The 9,007-nt window shown below is 30.8% G+C and overlaps 1 pseudogene; it reads left to right on the top strand.

Moving 5' to 3' along the window:
- Window positions 1-537: 537 nt before the first annotated feature.
- On the top strand, window positions 538-1,175 carry LOC149145913 (fasciclin-like arabinogalactan protein 7; annotated as a pseudogene).
- Window positions 1,176-9,007: the final 7,832 nt, after the last annotated feature.

The raw sequence follows: 9,007 nt of genomic DNA, 5'->3' as shown, positions 1-9,007 counted from the left end.
ATCACTCTCGAAGTGCTTACACAATCAACCCTAAAACAATACAATAATTAATCCCAAACCTCAACCTCGAAAAAGGTAGTTCCTTGTTGTTAGATCGTAAATGGATTTGATTTTTCACTCCTTGTTTACATTTGATTAGGAAGAGACCTACAATCATCCCACCTTTTCCTCTTGCAATGTCCATAGCTTTATGCATTTATCTTAACATACTATCTGTTCTTGATTTTCATTCACAATAAAACTTCAATTGTTTAGGCCTTCTGGTGTGGATTCTGCTTCTTATTCATGAATCATTACTATAAACAATGTAACTGAGATTGATGAGATGGGTGCTCTTGCTTTTTGTTTGCAATTTTTGTGTGATTAAGACAACTGTGATCTATTGATGTAGAGTATTTGAGTAGGTTTGACCTTCTGGAAATAGTGAGTAGAGTAGAGTAACCTGTTGGAAGTTCTGGTTATGAATAGGCTTCATGTCTAAATTTGTTTCCTTTTATTGTCTGATTAGGTGGTGTGGCTGATCCAATTGGAGTGACAATGAAGAACTGTAGTGCAGTTATCCAGATAGTGGTTTGTTTGATTGTTATGCTGGGAATAATGGGAGGTAGCCATTGTAATGAGAATGGAGGCATTGTAGTTCTGGCGGCTGAACTAACATCCACATTGAACCCAAACCCAGCACCAACACTAGCACTAGCACTGGTCTTCACCAATATGATAGCTTTGCTATCATTAGTTGGGTCGTTCAAGACTTTCTTGAGTCTCTTGGAATCCAACAACCTTCTTACAGTTCTACAAGTAGAAGCAAACAACACAAAGCAAGGTATTACAATATTTGCAACATCTAATATTGCATTCTCTTCTCTCCCAAAGAAAATGCTCACCAATTTAACAATCGATGAGAAGAAATAATTGTTGTTGGCCCATTGCATTTCCAAGTTCTACACATTGACAATTTCCAAGACTTTAACAACCATGCCAACACAATGGAAACTGGCAGCAATGGGGGGAAATACAATTTGAATATCACTGGAGATGGTGGGGTTGTGACTGTGTCCTCTGGTTCTGTGACCACACCAATCATTAGCATTGTGCATGTTACAGATCCCCTGGCACTTTACACAAGACTAATTTGCAGGAGTTGTAAGAGAATAATCCAAAAACTATTCCTTTAGTGAATTTTTAAAACCTTTTGAATTTATGATCCATAAATCATGTAAGTCATGTAGAAAAGCTACCTACCTCTTCCTCCACAACCAGTGTTTGTGCCTATACCAGGAGCTGGGTAAGACTATGTATTTTAACATGTTCTTAAAATAACTTGTTTATATTCACTTGTGATAATATGCTTTTTAAGTAAATTGTTTATATTCACCTATACATTGTTGTTTAGATTTGGAAATAATGAATATTTTCATACCTTTGGGTCCATTTGTGACTGCACCAATGGATATCGCTCTCGAAGTTCTTGCACAATTAGTACAATAATTAATCTCAAACCTCAACCTCGAAAAAGGTAGTTCCTTATTGTTAGATCATAAATGGATTTGAGTTTTCACTCCTTGTTTACATTTGATTAGTCAAGGTAGTATTTTTATTGGAAATGACTTGGAGGATTTGGGAAAGTAGAAAAAATAAGGCTTATTTCTGGTAAGAGGATAGTTAGGTATGTGAAACCTACTTGATAAATAAATTTATTTTGTGCATGCAACTATCTTGACCATCAGGATCACACCAAAGAGGTAATCATCTTGTGAAGTCTCTAATATGTCGAAACTAATGATTTCTTGGAAAAAGAGGCTTTTGCAGAAATTGAATCCAAGCAATAAAATGGATTGTACCATTTTCAACTTCAAGTTAGTGGTATATGTATACCATTGATCATATTCATAGCATTGTCCATAAGGACTGATTTGTTGGAGTTATATGAGAATAACCCAAAATATGTGCTTTCAGTGAATTTTTAAACAAACTCCTCCATTTTTCACTTAGAATTCATGTAATTCATGAAGAAAAGTGACCTACCTCTTCCTCTACCAATTTCTTTCCTATACGCAGAGCTTGGTAAGCCTATTTTTTTATTTGTCAATTCAACTTTGTATCTTATGACTTGATATGTGCTGAAATGTTATTAAGCTTTGTTTATATTCAACTGTCTGATATGTAGTAATATGCTTTTGAAGTAACTTATTTTTGTTTATATTGAGTTATATGTTGTTCTTTTAATTTGGAAATGATGAATATATTTCAGGGCATTGGGTCCATTTGTGACTGCTCCAATGGAAATTTCCTTCAAGTGATGGCACCATCAAATCTAATCGATCCAACAATCAATACCAATACTCAACCTCGACTCAAGTATTTTTTTAGATCGTAAATAGATTGGAGTTTGAAAAAATAAGGCCTATTTCTAGTAAAAGGATAGTTAGGTTTGTGAAACTTGCTCGATAAATAAATTTCTTTTGTGCATGAAACTATCTTGACCATCAGGATCACACCAAAGAGGTAATCATCTTGTGAAGTCTCTAATATGTCCAAATTGATGGTTTCTTGGAAAAAGAGGTTTTTGCAGAAATTGAATCCAAGCAATAAAATGGATTGTACCATTTTCAACTTCAAGTTAGTGCTATATGTATACCATTGATCATATTCATAGCATTGTCTGTAAAGACTGATTTGCTAGAGTTATATGGAAATAACGCAAAATCTGTGCTTTCAGTGAATCTTTAAACAACCTCCATTTGTCACCTAGAATTCATGTAATTCATGTAGAAAAGCGACCTACCTATTCCTCCCCCCGGTTTTTTCTTATACGAGGAGTTGGGTAAGCCCATGTTTTGATTTTGTCAATCCAACTTAGTATCTTATGACTTTGTATGTACTAACATGTTCTTAATATTTGTTTATTATGTAGCAATATGTTTTTAAAGTAACTTATTTTGTTTATATTGAGTTATATGTTGTTCTTTTAATTTGGAAATGATGAATATATTTCAGACCGTTGGGTCCATTTGTGATTGCTCCAATGGAAATTGCCTTCAAGTGATGGCACCATCAAAGCTAAACGATCCAACAATCAATCTCGATACTCAACCTCAACTAAGGTATATTTTTTAGTTAGATCATAAATAGATTGGAGTTTTTGGTATTTTTTTTGTTAGATCGAAAATAGATTGGAGTTTTTGCTTCACATTTACATTTGATTGGTTGGGGTAACATAAGGCCTTTTTCTGGGAAGAGAATAGTTGTGTATGTAAAACCATCCTGATAACTAAATTTATTTTGTGCATACATCTATCCTCCGCATGGCAATCACACCAAAGAGGTAACCATCTAGTCACAAAAAATAGTATCTAATTCAAACTAGTTGAAGTTCATTAATCAATTTAAAACTCATACACATTAAAAAAATAAAGGGTGAAGCTTAATTATTCTAATCTCTTGGTTTTTTTTAATTAAAATATGGTGTTGTAATATAATTTTTGGTAAGCCTGCTAGACATGAGCTTTAACTTTAGAAAATTAAGTATAATTCATTTCAATTTGCAATAAGGTCCATTAAGAGTCTATAAGGCAAAGAATTGTCTCTATAGCAATTTTTCTTCCTCATGATGCTAGTTAATGATGACTATGCTAAACATAAAATACATTTCATTCTCAATTCGTTTTGTAAACTTTTACAACTGTCTAGAAAGCCACTATAAAATACTTTGATTTTGTAAAGTTATTTAATTCATATTTCAAATAAAAAAGGGGATTTAATAGAAATTTATTCAAACATTTCCGACCAATCCAAGTCACAATGGTTTGATTGTTCTCACAATGCTTGAGGTTGGAATGGCAAAAGCACTGAAACTTCAATGAATCCTAGAAATCCATGCACAATATGTAAAAACTAAGAATATCTAACAAGAACAACAACCACAAGGATTAGCCTTTTGAAATGTTGCATTTGTTGTTTTCTTGACATGGAGATTTTGCTTGTTGTAATTTTTGCATTGAAAATACAATATCTAAAACACCAAAATCTGAATTTGAAACCCATCATACAAAACCCATGCTTTGAGATGCAATTTGTACCACAAAATTAGATTCAATGCAATACAAAATTAATGGATAGGTAAAATGATTATATTGTTCAACTGATTGTGAAAAGTGACAATATATGCTTGGATTATTCTTTGAAATCTACTTAGAACATCATTTCAAAGGCTACAGAGAAAATCCTTGAAATCTCCCAAAAACATCCCTGAAATATGTCAGAATAACTTGGGGACTACCAGCAAGTCCTCGACTCCAGGATGAAGTCCCTAGCAGTTTTAGGACTTTTCCACAAATCCCATAAATGTGAAAATATAAAATGGATAGTTTTTTTGAGAGACACAAGTCCCTATACAATATACATATTTTTTTACCAAAACATTAAGATTAAAATTATCCAAATTTCACAATTCAAACTTATAATTATAACAAATCTCAAACAAAACTTACTAACAAATATATTAAAAAAAACATAAAAATAAATAAACTATATCAGTATATTCTCATATTAAATTAAAATTTTAATTATTTAAATAATTAATTTAAAATAATTTGAAACCATATACATAACACTAAAATAAAATACATGTATAATTATTAATCTCTTTTATTATCTGTAATTAATTTAAAAATAATTTAAAACTTTTATATTTATATATATAATTGAAAGCTTAGTTATTATTTGTTTAAGTAATTTAAAATCTACACGCATAAAAATTAAAGTTTCTGTAACTAAAAACTTAGTTATTGCTGGTTGCCTTCGCTACCATCCAAAAGGGATTTTGATTTTTTCGAGATATAAAAATACCTATAATTTATTATAATATTTTAGTTGAAACTTTTTAATTACTGAAGTATAATTAAATATGACATAATTGAGATGGTATTGAATGAATTGTTGTTAATTTTTTTTTTTTTAATTTTTATATATATATAAAATTCTTTTGTAAAGAAAAGTCAAGATGTCTTCGTAATAAACACTGGATAGACATACGAGCTATAACTTTCTAATTAAGAAAACGGTGTGGACTTCATGTCTAAAATGGCTAATGCTGATCCAGGTGATCTGGCTTCCAAAGATTTTGGTGTGTTCAAAATGTGCTTCCAAAGATTCTGGTGTGTTCAAAATGTTCTTCCGATCAAAGTAAGTTAATCTGCATCGGTTTTTTCCAATCAAATTAAGTCAACCGGTATGTATCTAGGATGCATTAAAAAAAATGAATGCAAATCTAAAATAAAAATGAAAATAAATTTATAGATTAAAAAATTATAACATAATTTAATATAAAGAATCTAAAATAATGCTCCAAAATGTTTTAATATTTTTTAATTAAATATTTATTTTTAAAATGAAAAAAACATATTTTAAAAATATATTAAATTTTTTAAAGATATAAATATTTCCAAATTAAAATTGTAATATTTGAAAATAATAAGTTAATGTAGTTTGACTATAAATTCTGTTATCATTTTATATAAAAAATATCATTAAATCTAATATCAATATTAATATTAATATTATTGTCAAATCTAATGTTAATATTAATATTATTGTCAAATCTAATGTTAATATTAATATTATTAGATTTAATAACTTTGAATTAATAATTTGACCAAAGTTTTGTATCTAGAGGATTTGATTTCTCTAGACTCATAATAGATCCAGAGTTAGATAGATCTAGACTGTTTAATAATAATTTACTCATTAAATCATAATAGATCCGGAATTAGATACATCTAGCCTAGTTAATAATAGTTTGCCCATTAACTTATCCACTACTGATTTTTCACTTTCCTGCTCCTTGGTTAACAATTCAACTCTCAACTCACATTTTGCAAGATTTAACAATCGGCTAAAAACCTTCAAAATCTGTTTATGCTTTTGGTTTTCGCTGATTTTGATTTGAAAGTTCTTTACTCTTAAATTTCAAGATTTTGAATGTTCCAAAGATTTTGATTGTGCTGAATCTATTTCCACCATCAAAAATATGATTCAAACATTCTTATTGTAAGATTTTTTGAACTTTTTTACCCTAATTCCAACCACTTTTGGCCATCCAGGCAAATCTTCTAAAATATTAAATATTTTTTTCTAAATAATTTGAAATTAATTAAATTATATTTGAAATTTGAATTTCATCTTTAGTTTTATTTATGTGATTTTCAAGATGATTTAAATTATCAATATTCAAAAAAAAAAAAAAAACCAAAACACATGAAAATGAAATTCAAGTATAAAAAAACTCAGAGAAAAAACAAAAACCAATCTAAATACTCTATGTCAAAAACCAAATTTTATGTTAAACTTTGAAGGATTCTTCAACAGCTGGAAACTAAAAGAAAAATCTCAATACCCTATATCAAATGGTAAATTGTACTTTCAAATTTGAATAATTTTTCAACTAAAAAAACCAAAACAAAATAAAATAAAAATAAATTCTATATAGAAGTTATAACCATATTTGTTTTTGCTTGGTTAAGAGTTTGTTTTCCTTAGACATAAAGAATCAGGTTAACCGTCCAAGATTCAGAGGCATCTGACAAGAATGAAAGCCTGCCCCTTCAGAGGCATCTGACAAGAATGAAAGCCTTTGTTTTCCTTAGACATAAAGAATTAGGTTAACCATCCAAGATTCAGAGGCATCTGACAAGAATGAAAGCCTGCCCCCTTCAGAGGCATCTGACAAGAATGAAAGCCTACCCCTTACGACCACCAATGTATTATTCCAAGTGATGTGGTTTCCTTGAATAAAGGTAATGACTAAGCCTGCATTCAGAGATAGCAGTCAGAAATAACTATCCTCATTACTATTTTGACAACTAAATTATAGTAAATTTTCCTACCTTTATTAAATAAAAACCTATAACCATAAACCAATGAAACACAAAACTCCCATCTCTGAGCTAAAGTCCTTTTCAGTTTCATCATACCAATGAAACACAAAACTCCCATCTCTGAGCTAAAGTCCTTCTCAGCTCCATCATACTTAGGAAGTATTCAAACATAAAGTCCTTCTCAGCCTCATCATACTTTAGGAAGTACTCAAACATAAAACAATAAAGAAAAAAAAAATGTGAAGGAAAATCTGACATACAGCGTTGCAAAGAATGGAAAAATGTGATAAGATTCTGGACATGTGGTCAATGCTCATCTTCTAATATAAAAACTACCTACCAACGTAAGAGTTCCCAATTATAATACCATATTTTCAATTCTCTCTTTTCCAGATCTATGGCGTGGGGCCTTCTGACCATCCCTGGTTCAGAGAACCGTCTCTATCCAGAAATATAGCGTGGGGCCTTCTGACCATCACATATCCAGACACTAATTTCCTTGCTGCTTGTCCAACATGTGTGTATGCAATCTGAAATATTGTAAAATACATCTATTTAATAACGCGGCCATCCAACCAAATGTGGTTAGCCTTCTGACTCCAAGAAGTGCATGCTAATTTCAGGCCCACTTTTGACAGTTTTAGCTGTTTATACCAGAGAATCATTCTGTGTTATACTCTGATAAGGAGTCTCAAAATTTAGTTGCATTCTTCTGATTTAGAAAATGAATGGAATTTCCGAAGAGACAGGCTACTTCCATCCATTGCATTCTTCTGCTTTACTTAATGACATTTTTAATGGTCAATTTACTAACTATACCAGGTTTATTAAGTAATTTTACATTTATTTAGGACTTCGGTAAAAATGTCTATTGTAACTCAATAGATTCCTGCTTTACAAGCTTTTTGATGAGGTGGCAATATATTTCAATATATTTGGCATGTTTATGAAAAACTGATTTTTGGCTAATTGGACAACCTCTTGATTGTCATAGAGCAGGGGTGTTTGGCTTTGTCTATTGCATTTCTATGTTCGAAAGCATTCTCTTGAACCAAAGAATCAAACTGCCTCACACACTCTTTTAATTGTCTTCAATACTTTGATTATGTGGATGAAAAGGATATTGCACATTGTTTCTCGCTTCTCTACGTGATTATGTTTGTGCCAAGTCTAAAACATATCTAAATTTTAAGTTTTTTTGGTCCACAAAACTTGCCCAATTTGAACTTGTAAATCCACACAGGTTATGTCTTTTCTTTTGATGCACAAGATGCCAAAATCAAATGTTCCTTTCACATATCTCAACACTCTCTTTGATGCAGTCCAATGCTTTACCTTTGACATTATCATAAATTTAGAAATGAAGCTCACAACATAATTCAAATAAGCACTAATCATTATTAGATATATTAAGCTCCCCATCAGTAGCCTATACATTGACTCATTAGCTACCTTAGAGTCAACCTTCACTAATTCAGTGCTCAATACTCTCTCCATAGCTGTAGACAAGATTGTGTAATATACCAATTTGAATCTGTCAAAGCAAACTTTTGGCATATTTTTTTGTGAGACAAAAATGCTACTATCTATTTCTCAAACTTCAACACATATATCGTAATGTAAGATGCCTAGATCATTCATGTCAAAAGAATTACTCACATCAGATTTGATCTATTCAAAACCACTTGCCGCCCTATATGTAATAATAATGCCATTTACATAAATCACTAGTAGAATAATATCAAAATTAATGGTTTGATGTATACATTGAAATTTGAAGGACTTTGTTGGAACTCTTGTCCATCCAGGTACTTATCAATCTTAATGTATCAGGGTTAAGGTATTTGTTTTAGGCCATATAGAGCCTTCTTAAGGTTATACACAAGATTCTCCTTCCTTGGAAACTAAAACAATTGTGTTTGATAGAGGTAAAAAAAAGCTCCTAAAGTCTATACAAAAGATGTTGTTTCCTCCAAATCTTCATTAAGGAAAGTACTCTTCATGTCCATTTGATGGACCTTCCAACCTGATCTGAACTTAGACGGGAACACAACAGAATTCGTATATAACCATAAATACAAAGTTTCAACAAAAATAACACTTCATTTCATTAATATCAAAGAACTGAAATA

This window comes from Pinus tabuliformis, chromosome X, assembly GCF_031772625.1.
Source record: "Pinus tabuliformis cultivar Carrire ecotype Pingquan chromosome X, CPIR1, whole genome shotgun sequence".
Lineage (NCBI taxonomy): Eukaryota > Viridiplantae > Streptophyta > Pinopsida > Pinales > Pinaceae > Pinus > Pinus tabuliformis.
This window is presented reverse-complemented; position numbering and strand designations above follow the sequence as displayed.